Source organism: Podarcis melisellensis (genome assembly GCF_964234715.1).
Source record: "Podarcis melisellensis genome assembly, chromosome: 13".
In the NCBI taxonomy this organism is placed as follows: Eukaryota; Metazoa; Chordata; class Lepidosauria; order Squamata; family Lacertidae; genus Podarcis; species Podarcis melisellensis.
In genome coordinates, this window is record NC_138545.1 from 43,508,058 (window position 1) to 43,523,615 (window position 15,558).

Consider the following 15,558-nt stretch of genomic DNA (forward strand, 5'->3'; position numbering starts at 1 on the left):
AGCATGCCAGTGCAAGTAGATAAATAGGTACTGCTGTGGCAGAAAAGTAAATGGCATTTCTGTGCGCTCTGGTTTCCATCACGGTGTCCTGTTGAGCCAGAAGCGGTTTAGTCCTGCTGGCCACATGACCCAGAAAGCTGTCTGTGGACAAACGCCGGCTCCATCAGCCTGAAAGCAAGATGAGCGCCACAAACCCATAGTCGCCTTTGATTGGACTTAACCGTCCAGAGGTCCTTTACACTTTTGTATACAGTCTTCAAGTTTCTTTGGAGCAACACAGCAAGGCCCCTGCTGCAGGACTGGGGAACTTCTGGCTCTCCAAAAGTTGTTGGCTGCTGGGCCCCGTCAGCCACAGTCAACCTAGCCAGTGGTCAGGAATGATGGATAGCCCCACGTCTTCGATCCCATCTTAAAGTGAGGGAGAAGGAGGCAAGGCTCCTTTTTGCGTGTGACCTTCCAAATATAACGAGGGCTGCAAAATATGTGAGGGGAATCGGTGGGTATTATAAGAATTTTAAGGTCTCAAATATAGAATAAATATTTACAAATACACACATATCTAAATATATAAACCATTTATCTGAAATAGTACGGGAGAGCAATCCTGAAGCCATTTGGACTTTCCCAATCACCTCAAATATTCCTCTGCAGTAAGGGAGGCAAATGGGGAAAGCCTTCCCATTGTCTTTTCACTTACAAATCCTGTCTTAAGGGCGTATATGTGTATGAAGGGGACGCGGGTGGCGCTGTGGGTAAAACCTCAGCACCTAGGACTTGCCGATCGTATGGTCGGCAGTTCGAATCCCCACGGCGGGGTGAGCTCCCGTCGTTCGGTCCCAGCTCCTGCCCACCTAGCAGTTCGAAAGCACTCTTAAGTGCAAGTAGATAAATAGGAACCGCTTTATAGCGGGAAGGTAAACGGCGTTTCCGTGTGCTGCACTGGTGCAGGCTCGCCAGAGCAGCTTCGTCACGCTGGACATGTGACCCAGAAGTGTCTCCGGACAGCGCTGGCCCCCGGCCTCTTAAGCGAGATGGGCGCACAACCCCAGAGTCGGACACGATTGGCCCGTATGGGCAGGGGTACCTTTACCTTTACCTTTAGGGTGAGCCTGTCACCTGGACTCAGGAACACTAAAGTATTAACCATAAAAACAAAGGCTAGGCTGCTCTTCCTTTTTCCAGCGGTGGGAAATGGCGGATCCCACACAATTGGACTCCAGCCGTTCTGATAATTCAGGGCTGATATGGGGGTAATTGGCCCTGGCAGCCTCTCCAGGGCAGGGGAGGACTGTCTTGACAACCCACGGTTTGCCCCAGATTGCCGATGTGGCAGACGGCAGGGGCACTGGGTCATGGAGCAAGGGACGACTGACACTCCTGCAATGCCACCCCATAGCCGGGCGCATCTGTTTGGGAAAATATAAAGATTTGAAAAACAAACAGACACGCTCTGAACTGACGAAGCCGGGGGGAAACCTACATGATGTACAGTCTTTGGTGTAAAAGATCGAACTTCAAAGAGATCCTCATCATGATGTTTGAAATCCAGAAGGGCTTTGTATGTTTTTTTTCCTTCTTCTAACATTAACAATTGGTTTTGCATGCCAAACCTCATTAAGAACCCAAATTGCTTTTTAAAAAGTGAGCACAGATGGACTTTTATACATAATTGGGACTTATTCGCAGCCGCTTTTCTTTTAAGATTTGAAATGCCTGTTAAAGACGAACAAAACAAAAGAACAAAGAACAAAATTACACCTACCCACTGCGCAGTTACGAAATATCTGAAATACCTCCCTGATTAAGAGAAACAGGAGCTAAGCGATGGCTGGTTATAAAGATTGGAGACAATATTAAATATGCAACTGCTTGCAAAAAGAATTTTTTCATTATGAGAGAGAGAAAAGGCTAAATGGATGTCTGGCAGCTCCCCTCCAGGGCCCGGAGGGGGGACCTGGTGGATTCCAAAGGCTAATTGATCATCATGTCTGATATATGGCTACATAACAAGCAGTTTGCTTAAGAATAAATCAACAAGCTTTGAAGAAGGTTTTCTTCTGTTTCACTGATAACAGCTGGGTGGGAAAGACTAACGATTTGGGAGTTGCCAAAATAATAATCTTTAAAGAGCTGGACAGAAGCCTGGAATGGAGGCAATTAGATGAAGCGCCGTGATCGAAAAACAAAAACAGTTGAAAGACTACAACACACTGGCAAATCTGCACTCCATGGGAAAAAAGCATTCGCCTTCTGACATGACTGAGGGTCGCAGAGCCAGAGATAAACGTGGAGGATAAAATCATGATAGGGAATTATGAAAACATCTATGGTAAGACGCGGGACTATGATGTGGAAAACGCTTTGGAATTCAGACCGTGGGAAGTCAAAAAAATTAAGATTACAATTTGGAAGACAATTGGACTTTTTAAATTTTAGCTTTTTATTGGATTTGATATGTTAATTGGATGTTCTTATTGGAAAATTAATAAATGCTTAAAAAATGGCTAGGCTGCCCAGGTAATGCAATTAGCGATCAGGTATCCTGGCAGGTAGGATTTCTGCTGTAGATTGCCTCCTAAGATGTATGTATGATGATTTCGGGGTGGTCTTTGACTAAGGGGGTTGGACAATGCCAGAAGTCTTTAAAGGTTCCTGCACACTTTGGTTCAAGGCCTGTCGCTCCTTGGAAGGAGGATAGGGAACTCTGTTGCAACAGAAAAATAAAGATCTGCCGTGCTTTCCACTGGAACCTTCCTTCATGAGCCAGTGTGGTGTAGTGGTTAAGAGCGGTAGTCTCGTAATCTGGGGAACCGGGTTCGCGTCTCTGCTCCTCCACATGCAGCTGCTGGGTGACCTTGGGCTAGTCACACTTCTCTGAAGTCTCTCAGCCCCACTCACCTCACAGAGTGTTTGTTGTGGGGGAGGAAGGGAAAGGAGAATGTTAGCCGCTTTGAGACTCCTTAAAGGGAGTGAAAGGCGGGATATCAAATCCAAACTCTTCTTCTTCATCATCATCCATTTTTCTCTGACCTATCATGGACTTAGGGGACTCAGAGTCCTATGGGGAGTTGGACAGCAAAAGCCAAACCCCAATTTTTACATCACTATCAATGCCCCAGATACACCCAAAGGCGATGGTTAGCTCCCAGTTCCTCTTTCCCAGGAAAGCTCAAAACAGCTTGTCCAAAAATGGAAAGAAGAAGTCCTAGCAAAGGAACAATGAATACAAAAACTTATGGAATATGCAGAAATGGTGAAACTTACCGGAAAAATAAGAAATCAAGAGAAAAGAATGGAAATGGTTTATTGAATATTTACAAATAAACTGTAAACAGATAAGGACATTGGCAGGATTATTGTGATAACCTGCAGTTTTATAAGAGTATATATGTAAAGTAGACGAATAAATGAGTAAATTAAGTTAATTTGGAATATGCTGTAAATATAAAAGATAAATTCAAGGAACCGCAGAAAGAGGGGGAAGGAAGTCAATTTTTGAAATGTTAAAATGATTGTAAAATTATTGAAATGTATAAAACTGAAAATCATAAATAAGATGATGATGATGATAATGCTGGAGGCGACTCTTGAGAGTCCCATGGAATGCAAGAAGATCAAACCGATCCATTCTGAAGGAAATCAGCCCTGAGTGTTCACTGAAAGGACAGATCCTGAAGCTGAGGCTCCAATACTTTGGCCACCTCATGAGAAGAGAAGACTCCCTGGAAAAGACCCTGATGTTGGGAAAGATGGAGGGCACAAGGAGAAGGGGACGACAGAGGACGAGATGGTTTGGACAGTGTTCTCGAAGCGACCAACATGAGTTTGACCAAACTGCGGGAGGCAGTGGAAGACAGGAGTGCCTGGCGTGCTCTGGTCCATGGGGTCACGAAGAGTCGGACATGACTAAACGACTAAACAACTAAACAACAACAACAACAATAAAGAAAGCTGAAGTTTCTATGACCTTGCACTGTAAAATAAGCTATGGACTGCCCTTTATAACATTATGACCAGGGGTGGGAGAGAGGCACTGTCCTCTTCGAGATCCACGATAATCCTCTACAAAATGGGCAGCACATTGAGAACCCCTTACATGTGATTTATGTCCCTGCGCACTACTGCTTCATGCCCACAGATGGCAGTAAACTTTTTTTTTTACCCTCAATCCTGTGCGTGTTTACTCAAAATTGAATCTTGCAGAGTTCAACGGGACTTTGGGTCCATAAGAGATGCAGGAGATCCATCTTTGACTTTGGAGGAGGGGAGTTAAAGCAGCCATGCTGGGGTGTGGGGGTAGGATCCCACACGTTGTTATCGGAGAGCAAGGATAACCTTTCCCACGCTAGGTCCATGCCATTTTCTAGATTCACCACCTCCACCCAATGCTATGAATTGGGTAGTGGAAAAATACAGGCACCATTGTGGTACCTGAGTGTGATGTGTGGGGTCTTTTTTTCCCTTTTTAAAAATTTATTTAATCATTTTTTCAATAATAATAACAACAACCACAAAAAACACATACAACAAAAACCGCAATAACACTAATAATACAATTTAACATTACAGATTTGAGTACTGATATACCTATGACTACACCTTTTAAACAAAATTTCCCCACCTCTCATCCCCCTACTTCCCACCACTGTCCGCCTTATCGCTTAAATATTCCTTCCAGATTTCTTCATATTTATCCATTCTTAATTTGCGTTGACATGCAATTCGTTCATATGTGGCTAGTCTGTCCATATTGTCAATCCATGTGCTCAATGGAATCTTCCAATTCATCAGAACAATTTTTTTTGCTTCTAATATGGCACGGTGCATATTTTTTTATGGCACGGTACATCCATTTTTTTGACCCCTTGTAATCTCCCACGTTTCTGGTATATAATTTAGAATTAAATTCAAATCCCCTAAATAACAATTTCTTTTTTTTTTCCTGCTGCAGGGTACATAGTAGCTTGAAGGAATGATGGGCTCCAAAAAAGGGGGGGGGGGAAGGTGCAGGTATCATATTAAACACCCTCTTGCACAAGTTGCTGTTTTCATCAAAAGTCAATAGCCTTCCCTCCTCTCACTGCTTTACATGTTCAGGGTTTTTGGTTTGGGCTTTTTTTAAAGCCAAAATATCCACCGCAGGTCTCACATGTCACGTTCATTATGGCCCTTATTTTGTTTATTTTATTTATTCCCAAACAGTTAGTTGCAATCTCAAAGACGGAAAGGATTGCGGAATCAATTTCTGCAAGGGTTTTCTTTTGAACACCAGAAAGGAAAAAAGGGAAGTATTCTGAATCACAAGAGTCCTGGTTTCACTAAAGAGAAGCAGTTTATTTTGTGTGTGTGTGTGTGTGTGTGTAAACACACCTCCCCTCTAGCCAGCTTGTGCTCTGAAAACGAGCAGCCTCTTTGCCAGGAATATTGACAGACCGCCTGCTATCAGTAAAGATCAGACGCACATCATGCGTTACTAGCACCTGTCTGCACCCAGCTAAGACTGGGCACATTGAAAGGCTCCATTGAGTCCCGTGAGAATTCCCTTCTCCATGCCCAACTCCAGGCACTTGGGAAGGGATGGGTCGTGCCGTGTATCTTTCATCAAACCAGCTTCATTGAATTGCGGATGCTGCATATAATGGAAGATTCCATATACAGTGGTACCTCGGGTTACAGACGCTTCAGGTTACAGACTCCGCTAACCCTGAAATAGTACCTCAGGTTAAGAACTTTGCTTCAGGATGAGAACAAAAATCATGCTCCGGTGGCACGGCGGCAGTGGGAGGCCCCATTAGCTAAAGTGGTGCTTCCGGTTAAGAACAGTTTCAGGTTGAGAACGGATTTCCGGAATGAATTAAGTACTTAACCCGAGGTACCACTGTATAGAAGATATGCTAGCTACAAAGAGAGGGGCACAGAGTAAAGCGGCTAGGGAGACCCTCTGGAGGCAGGCAGAGTCATGCTAATCTAGACCCTGCTAGTTCAGATGTTGTACTAACAGCACATCCAGCTTTTTGTGCTCTCTTTTTCTGTGACTGACATCACATTCACTGCATATATACACAGTTATTGCTTCGAATAAGGGGGAGGGGGCCAATAAGCCGTACATGATCCTGCTGCCTGCTTTCTCCTATTGTGAAAATGTGAGCTGTTGTTTTTCCTACAGGTAAAGGGACCCCTGACCGTTAGGTCCAGTCGTGGCCGACTCTGGGGTTGCGGCACTCATCTCGCTTTATTGGCCGAGGGAGCCGGCGTACAGCTTCTGGGTCATGTGGCCAGCATGACTACGCCGCTTCTGGCGAACCAGAGCAGCGCACAAAAATGCCGTTTACCTTCCCACCGGAGCGGTACCTATTTATCTACTTGCACTTTGACATGCTTTCGAACTGCTAGGTTGGCAGGAGCAGGGACCGAGCAACAGGAGCTCACCCCGTCGTGGGGATTCGAACCGCCGACCTTCTGATCGGCAAGTCCTAGGCTCTGTGGTTTACCCCACAGCACCACCCGCGTCCCTGTTTTTCCTATAGTTCTTCATTTACGTGTTAAATCAAGGCATTTGTACCCTGTCTTCAGTCAAAAAGACTCTTGGCATGTCTTAATGATCAATAAAAACAAGACGATCCCTGTCCACAGTTTTGCAATCTAAAAAGACATGATACAAAAGGGAATGGAGAGAGGGAAGCAGGATATTGTCATGGTGGTGATGTGATATACATGCTCATGGTTGCTGAAACATATTTAGATGGTATAGTAAGCATCATAAATTAATAAACCATTGCCCTCAGTGTCCATGGTCCATACATCATCTTTAGCCTTTAGCTTTAACACAGGATCCCTTGTTGCTTTTTTCTAGTTTGAGACATTCTTGTTCATAACCAATGTGTAAGTGCTGATTTTTTTGTGTCAGCTCGGTTTGCAAAGCTTGTGGTGAGGCCTGACATCCAACATAGCAACACCTGGGTACCGTGAGATAGAGCTTGGCTGCATTTCTCTATGCTGGTGGGTTCGTTAGACCCCCTAAATGTGACTGAGGTTTCCTGTTGTTCTGAAAACTTCCTGTCTTTCTTTTACTGCCTCTTCTAATCTACATTACAAAAACCAAACGCCCTGAGGACTATTAAACATCTCGCTGTGAAGGACTAAAATTCTTTGCGCTCAAGACTAAATTATGTCCAGGATAGATTGCTATTAATTAATAAAAATATGAGTGTGCATCTAAGAAAGACATTCAACTGCTATTAGATATCTTTATTTGGTAACATGTAACATAATATTTAGGGACGGGGGTGGCACTGTGGGTTAAACCACAGAGCCTAGGACTTACTGATCAGAAGGTCAGTAGTTCGAATCCTCGCGACGGGGTGAGCTCCTGTTGCTCGGTCCCTGCTCCTGCCAACCTAACAGTTTGAAAGCACGTCAAAGTGCAAGTAGATAAATAGGTACCGCTCCAGCAGGAAGGTAAACGGCATTTCTGTGTGCTGCTCTGGTTGGCCACAAGCGGCTTAGTCATGCTGGCCACATGACCCAGAAGCTGTACGCTGGCTCCCTCGGCCAGTAAAGCGAGATGAGTACCATAACCCCAGAGTCGGCCACGGCTGGACCTAATGGTCAGGGGTCCCTTTACCTTTAAATTGGTGGTAAAAGGCATTGGGTGGATTCCATTCAGGGTACCCTGTTAGAGGGGTGTAGGTGGATGTCTCTGTGCGGAAGCCAAGTGTGGGTCAGACAGGCCATAGAGCTTCCAGTTGTGGCCTGAGGAAATAGAATATACAACCAATGCTGCAATAGTTGGGGCTTTTTAATCGAGAGGGGGGAAAGGGAAAGGGAAAGGACCCCTGGACAGTTAAGTCCAGTCAAAGGCAACTATGGGGTTGCGACGCTCATCTCGCTTTCAGGCTAAGGGAGCCGGCGTTTGTCCACAGACAGCTTCCCGGGTCATGCGACCAGCATGACTAAACCACTTCTGGTGCAACGAGACACCGTTACAGAAGCCAGAGCACATGGAAACACCATTTACCTTCCCGCCACAGCGGTACCTATTTATCTACTTGCACTGGTGTGCTTTTGAACTGCTAGGCTGGCAGGAGCTGGGACAGAGCAACGGGAGCTCACTCTATCTTGGGGGTTCGAACCGCTGACCTTCTGATCAGCAAGCCCAAGGGGCTCAGTGGTTTAGACCACCTGCATCCCTAAATATAGAGAAGAGTAAAGGGAGACATTAAAGAGGTGTATAAATATTGAGAAAGCAGATAGGAAGAAGTTTTCTCCCTCACAAAATACTGGAACTCAGGGCCATCCATTGAAGTTGGAAGATTTGGGACGGACAAATGAAAGTGCCTTTTCACACAGCTCATAGTCAAACTATAAAATTAACAAACCTGACTAAGTTAGGTCCAATAATTTCAGTAAGTCTGCTCCGAGTAAAACTTAAATTGAATATTACCCAAAATGCTTCAACTAGATGGTTCCTGGCTTGATCCAGTAAAGCTAGAACATTTGTTCCATGTTCTTAAGTACAGTGGTACCTCAGGTTACATACGCTTCAGGTTACAGACTGAAATAGTACCTCGGGTTAAGAACTTGGCTTCAGGATGAGAACAGAAATTGTGCTCCGGCGGCGTGGCGGCAGCGGGACGACCCATTAGCTAAAGTGGTGCTTCAGGTTAGGAACAGTTTCAGGTTAAGTACGGACCTCCGGAACGAATTAAGTACCACTGTATCCTCCTGGTAATTGCATACGGGAATTTGTATATTAGGAGAAATTAGCAGAAAATGCTGGTGGATTTTCATGAGGACTTCTTTTTTTAAAATTGCAACCAAGGTGGAAAGTAAAGAGATGAATCTAAAATTGGAGAAATGATGAAACTGAGTGAAACTGAAATGGACAGATTCACCCAACACTCTCTGTGTAGATTCTCAGTGAAGGACGCCCTCATCCTCATATTGTTGTTGTTGTTTAGTCATATAGTCGTGTCCGACTCTTCGTGACCCCCTGGACCAGAGCACACCAGGCACTCCTGTCTTCCACTGCCTCCCGCAGTTTGGTCAAACTCATGCTGGTAGCTTTGAGAACACTGTCCAACCATCTCGTCCTCTGTCGTCCCCTTCTCCTTGTGCCCTCCATCTTTCCCAGCATCAGGGTCTTTTCCAGGGAGTCTTCTCTTCTCATGAGGTGGCCAAAGCATTGGAGCCTCAGCTTCAGGATCTGTCCTTCCAGTGAGCCCTCAGGTCTAATTTCCTTAAGAATGGATGCTGGTATACCTTTCCCAATTGGGATTTGTGTCTTCCTCCAGCTTTCAGCTCCCAGGCATACTGCGTGGATTAGGCCTAGGATTTTCTAGTCCTCCATTTGTTTCACTGTCTCATATCTGTTGCGCTCAGGAGCACAAAGGAACCGCAACCCAACCACAACCACCCACCTCTTTTGTTTGGGGTTTTCAGGCAGTTGATTGCAGAGGCAGCAAAGCAGGTGGTTCTCCCATGGTGTCAGGAGCTGGACCTACAGATTAGCTGCAGAAGGCAGAATTGTTCTTAGATGCATTTTCTTTTCTTTTCTTTTACAAATGCACAACTCTCCTACAAATGCATGTTGTGAAAAAAGGCACATCTGAGTAAAACAAAATAGACCATTTCCACCGTTCTTACAAGACAAGGCAATGCATAGCAGTTTCAGGAGTGTGTGCTCATGCACACACCTGTCGCTTAATGCTTTCATGTGGCAATACTGTTTTTTGAAAAGTGGGAAGCCTGCCGACTGTAACTTATAGACCAACTCTTGTAGCAATGTTCCAAAGCAACTTCAAAAGGCTGTGGTTTTTGGCAGAGATGCAATGGGTGGTGTTTTTATTTTATTTTATTTTATTTATTTTATTTTATTTGTAGTGTTGCCGCTGAAAAATAAGCCAGTTCGTAATTTGAATGTAGCATGTATATACCCCGACTTTGACCCAACAAACGTTGACCCAACAAACTTACGATTCTCATAATTCAGACTCAGATTGATTATGAGTTAATCTGTGTTTTCTTGCACCTGTGCAGTCTACATGTGTGTCGCGAAGTCTTTGAAAACTTACAGTAATGAAAGGTGGCTAAGGAATTTTTAACCACTTTCTTCTTTATTTTCTGTAGCTCCCTTAAAAGTAAATGTCTCTCCAAGAGATTAGGAAAAACAACTCTCTCCGCACACTTTAAAAACATTTTAAAAACGGCTGTGAGGCGTGAGGACCGCTCCCCGCAAGGCCCTTTCCACCTGGCCTAAGGGGCAGGGCCCAGACTTACCCAGCCCTACTGTGTTAAATAGTATTCTGTAGTTGACCTCCTTTGTACAGGTAATATTTTAATAATAATAATAATAATAATAATAATAATAATAATAATAATAATAATAATATTATCTTTATTGTCATTGCCCCCTCTCGGGGACAACGAAATTACTTGGCTGCTCCATCCACCCAGGTAGGGCACTCCACACAAAATCAAAACAGCTATAAAAACACTAATTAAAATTAAAAATTTTATTTTGATATCTGCGTCCCTGAGGACTACTTTCTACTTTCGGCTGGAAAAACCCCACTGAGGAATTTCCTGGAAACCTTGTCGCTGAAGAAGCCCGGTGGGTAAAACAATGGTGTATCCTGAGAACAATTCTACCATTAGCTGCCTTTTGTTACTAATTAGTTCCGTTTGCGTGTCGAGGACCCCCAAGACACCCCTGAATAAAAACACGTTCACACATCATTTTTGTTTTGGTTTTCGGCATAATTTTGGCCACAACTTTATTGAATTACAGTAAGTGAGTGGTTACTTAGGCATTGGTTAGCAACTATCTGTTCCCACTTGGAGGTAGGAACAGAACTGTCAACCACACCCGTGCGGAAGTCAGTAAGGGTAAGCAATTTTGGGGAGAGAGAAAGCTGGGTGCCAGCCTCACACCGCTCCCCAAATGCTCCTTGGGGTTCTTGCGTGGCTCTACCCCTTTGTCAGGGATATGGACAAAAGCATGGTGAGCCCCTGGATTCCTTTAACAAAATACCCTTGCAGCAGAAGCATTGAAGGGGCAGGCAAGCCAACCTCATTCCCTCCACCAACCAAAAAATTAACCAATACCTAACCACAACTTGGGACAGAGGTGGTGCTGTGGGTTAAACCACAGAGCCTAGGACCTGCCGATCAGAAGGTTGGTGGTTCAAATCCCCACCACAGGGTGAGCTCCCATTGCTTGGTCCCTGGTCCTGCCCACCTAGCAGTTCGAAAGCACGTCAAAGTGCAAGTAGATAAATAGGTACCGCTCCAGCGGGAAGGTAAACGGCGTTTCCATGCACTGCTCTGGTTCGCCAGAAGTGGCTTAGTCATGCTGGCCACATGACCCAGAAGCTTTATGCTGGCTCCCTCGGCTAATAAAGCGAGATGAACGCCGCAACCCCAGAGTCGGTCACGACTGGACATAATGGTCAGGGGTCCCTTTACCTTTAACCGCAACTTGCAAGTTGTGACGATTTGCTACACAGTAGGCAAAACCCAAATGGCACTAGCCAATTAGCCAAATGGTAAAATTCCTACCAGGCCCCTGCTCCAAAGCAAACGACCCCATGACAGGCATAGCAAGGTCAGTGCAAACAAACCCTAACTAAAGGGAGGACGGGCGGGTATAATCCGATGTGCGCAGCGAAAAGAAGAAGCTCAACGCTGCGCACAGGGGACCTATATAGCACCCCCATCAATCAAATAAAATTGCAACAATCAATTTTCCCCAGCAACATTGGAGGCGCCCAATCAAATCTGTGGCCATCCAAACTAACCCGCCCAGCAACAGGGAATGTCATGGTTGCTCCCACCGCAACACGTGCTCTCCATGAAGGAGAACCCGCTTTGTCACACTTTCAGACATAGGATGATGCAGAAGGTAGTTTCGCTTGTTACATGTTTAAGACGTAGGACGTCGTGACAGGACTGCCACCTGCCACAAGGTGGAACAAGATGGAAGCCACAAACAAAAGAGCCCCCAATCTTTTATTAGCTGCTAATCCCCATGTTACACCCCTCCAAACTACATCATTCATACATCACAGTTACATCATGAAAGGGGAGGTCTGGTGGCAGTAATCTGAGCATCCTGGACCCTGCCCCATGGTTCTCCTTGCCCTCCACCAAACACCCATCAAGTGTAACAAAATAGATCTTTACATTTCCCTGTTTCCCAGCCAAGTTAATCACACCCTTTTGTCTTCATCTGGGTTTGTTATTTCTGGAATGGCTCTACCTGTCTAGCACTCAGGTATCAGGATGCCAGGAATTATAACTTGGGCAGAGGGACTGCTGAGTAGCTGAGCTCACATGTCTACAGTGATACCTCGGATTAAGTACTTAATTCATTCTGGAGGTCTGTTCTTAACCTGAAACTGTTCTTAACCTGAAGCACCACTTTAGCTAATGGGGCCTCCTGCTGCCGCCATGCCGCCGGAGCACGATTGCTGTTCTCATCCTGAAGCAAAGTTCTTAACCTGAAGCACTATTTCTGGGTTAGTGGAGTCTGTAACCTGAAGCGTATGTAACCCGAGGTACCACTGTATATGAATTTCTGAAGTTTTCCCAGTGAGTCAGAACATAGATACATTTATCAGTGATGCACCATACATTTGGTATCGTGCAGCAAAGGCCCTTTGAATAGATGGGAAGAAACTGTGAAAAGCCGCAAAAGTGATTGTGCTGGTTTTGGTAGTGGGCTGCATGTGCATGATATCTGCTGGAGGGGCAAACCCCCCAACCTAGACATAAATTCCTGCAACACCACAAAAATGTGAAGACCAGATAACGTTGCTAGGGGATTTTCGGGAAAACCTCCCTCTGGCAGGCAACTCTCCCCTTCAAGGTCTCCAGGCAGTTCCATTGTATCATCAGTTGCAATATTCTGAGGACCAATTAACCTTCTTTGAGGATAAACACTGTGCCAAGAAAACCTCATGAAATTGTAGTGAATTTGCAGGTGGCAGCAAGAAGGGAGGTGCTCAAGAAATGGAAAGTTATGAAGGAACCAAGGATAACAGATTGGATATGGAATATTTTTACTATGATTAAACTAAGGTAAAAGGTCAAGTTAAAGGACCCCTGGATGGTTAAGTTCAGTCAAAGGTGATTATGGGGTTGCAGCGCTCATCTTGCTTTCAGGCCAAGGGAGCTGGCGTTTGTCCACAGACAGCTTTGTGGGTCATGTGGCCAGCATAACTAAACCACTTCTGGCGCTTGGGACACTGTAACGGAAACCAGAGCGCACAGAAACGCCATTTACCTTCCCGCCGCAGCGGTACACTGTAACTGGTGTGCTTTCAAACTGCTATGTTGGCAGGAGCTGGGACAGAGGAACAGGAGCTCACACCATCATGGGGATTCGAACCGCCAACCTTCTGATCGGCAAGCCCAAGAGGCTCAGTGGGTTAGACCACAGCACCACCCGCGTCCTATGATTAAACTAATGCACCTGCTACAGGATTTGTCCTACCATTAGGCAAAGGGAAGCAGCCTCCTTAAATGGAAGAGGCTGGGGGATGGAGGGCAAGAACAACAGCAAAGAGGAGTTGGAGCTATGTGCCCCATGTAGCCTGCCCTACAGTCCCTGAGATAACCTGCCGCCCCCAGGTGTGGGAAAGGACACTATCCTGTTGCCCAAATTGAAGGAAGATTCAGCTACCTGTATGAGCAGCTTTGCAGCGCTGCGGGTGGCACTGTGGGTTAAACCACAGAGCCTAGGACTTGCCAGTCAGAAGGTCAGCGGTTTGAATCCCCGTGAGAGGGTGAGCTCCTGTTGCTCGGTCCCTGCTCCTGCCAACCTAGCAGTTCAAAAGCATGTCAAAGTGCAAGTAGACAAATAGGTACCAGTGGGAAGGTAAACGGTGTTTCCCTACACTTCGCCAGAAGCGGCTCAGTCATGCTGGCCACATGACCCGGAAGCTGTACACCGGCTCCCTCGGCCAATAAAGCGAGATGAGCGCCACAATCCCAGAGTCGGCCACAACTGGACTTAATGGTCAGGGGTCCCTTTACCTTTAGCTAAGGTTGTGTATCCACAGCACTGACCAGAGGAAGAAAGACCTCTGGGAGGAGCACAGAAAGAAGAAATGCCATAGTGAGCACAACCAGTCGCCTTCATCTGCCCCAGCTTCAACAAAACATGTCTCTCCCATATTGATCTCTACAGCCACAGCAGGCGCTGTAACCTTCCAGCAGTTTGACTTCACCCCCAAAGGCGCACTCCTCCTTAGTCTCCCAAGACAGATGAATGTCAGCAACAGGAGATAAAACACATATAAAGAGTGAATGTTAAACATGTACATCGGTTATCAGTTTCATTATGAAATGACTGACCACAGTGCTATAAAGTGCTTAGTAATTTTCCTCACAATAAATGTGGTGGTTTGCTCGCTAGAAACGAGAGCCTGTTTTTATTTCACCTTTGAGTTAGTTTGCCACTGGCAATGGAAATAATCTATTTTAAGCTTCTCAAATGCGCTCATCATGTCCTGCCCATGGACTTTCTGTAGGCATCTGACTGGCTACTGTGAGAGCAGAAAGCTGGACTTGATGGGTCTTTGGTCTAATCTTACGTTCTTTGTAAATGCACACACACAGATGCAATTCCTAGCACCCTTGTTGTTGTTGTTGTTTAGTCGTTTAGTTGTGTCCGACTCTTCGTGACCCCCTGGACCAGAGCACGCCAGGCACTCCTGTCTTCCACTGCCTCCCGCAGTTTGGTCAAACTCATGCTGGTAGCTTCGAGAACACTGTCCAACCATCTCGTCCTCTGCCGTCCCCTTCTCCTTGTGCCCTCCATCTTTCCCAACATCAGGGTCTTTTCCAGGGAGTCTTCTCTTCTGATGAGGGGGCCAAAGTATTGGAGCCTCAGCTTCACGATCTGTCCTTCCTGTGAGCACTCAGGGCTGATTTCCTTCAGAATGGATAGGTTTGATCTTCTTGCAGTCCATGGGACTCTCAAGAGTCTCCTCCAGCACCATAATTCAAAAGCATCAATTCTTCGACGATCAGCCTTCTTTATGGTCCAGCTCTCACTTCCATACATCACTACTGGGAAAACCATGGCTTTAACTATACGGACCTAGCACCCTTTACAAACTACAGTTCCCAAGATCCTTGCTGGGGGGAACCATATACTTTAAATGTGTGATTCAGATGTGACTAAACAGAAAGAACCAGGGAATCAGTTCAGCACTGTTGCAGACCCTCCAAGTGTCCCTATTTTGGGGGGGGGCATTCCTGGATTTAAAGAAGCCGTCCCAGTTTGTGATTTGATCCCAGAATGTCCCACTTTTCCTTAGGACATCCATATTTTCATTGGAGAAACATTGGAGGGTATGGAGCTACGTGACCCCTGAGCCAAGGAGATAAGTAACTAGACAACCTTTAGAAAACATCTGAAGACAGCCCTGTATAGGAAATGTTTTTTAAAATGTTTAATGTTTTATTATGTTTTTATATATGTTGGAAGCTGCCCAGAGTGGCTGGGGCAATCCAGTCAGATGGGTGAGATATAAATAATAAAATTATTTT

At 45.5% G+C, this 15,558-nt stretch overlaps 1 long non-coding RNA gene across 1 annotated transcript in view; it reads right to left on the reverse strand.

The window, feature by feature from the left end:
- Positions 1 to 15,558, reverse strand: part of LOC309354419 — a 40,115-nt gene that overhangs the window by 6,163 nt on the left and 18,394 nt on the right. The gene's annotated exons all lie outside the window — the stretch shown is intronic.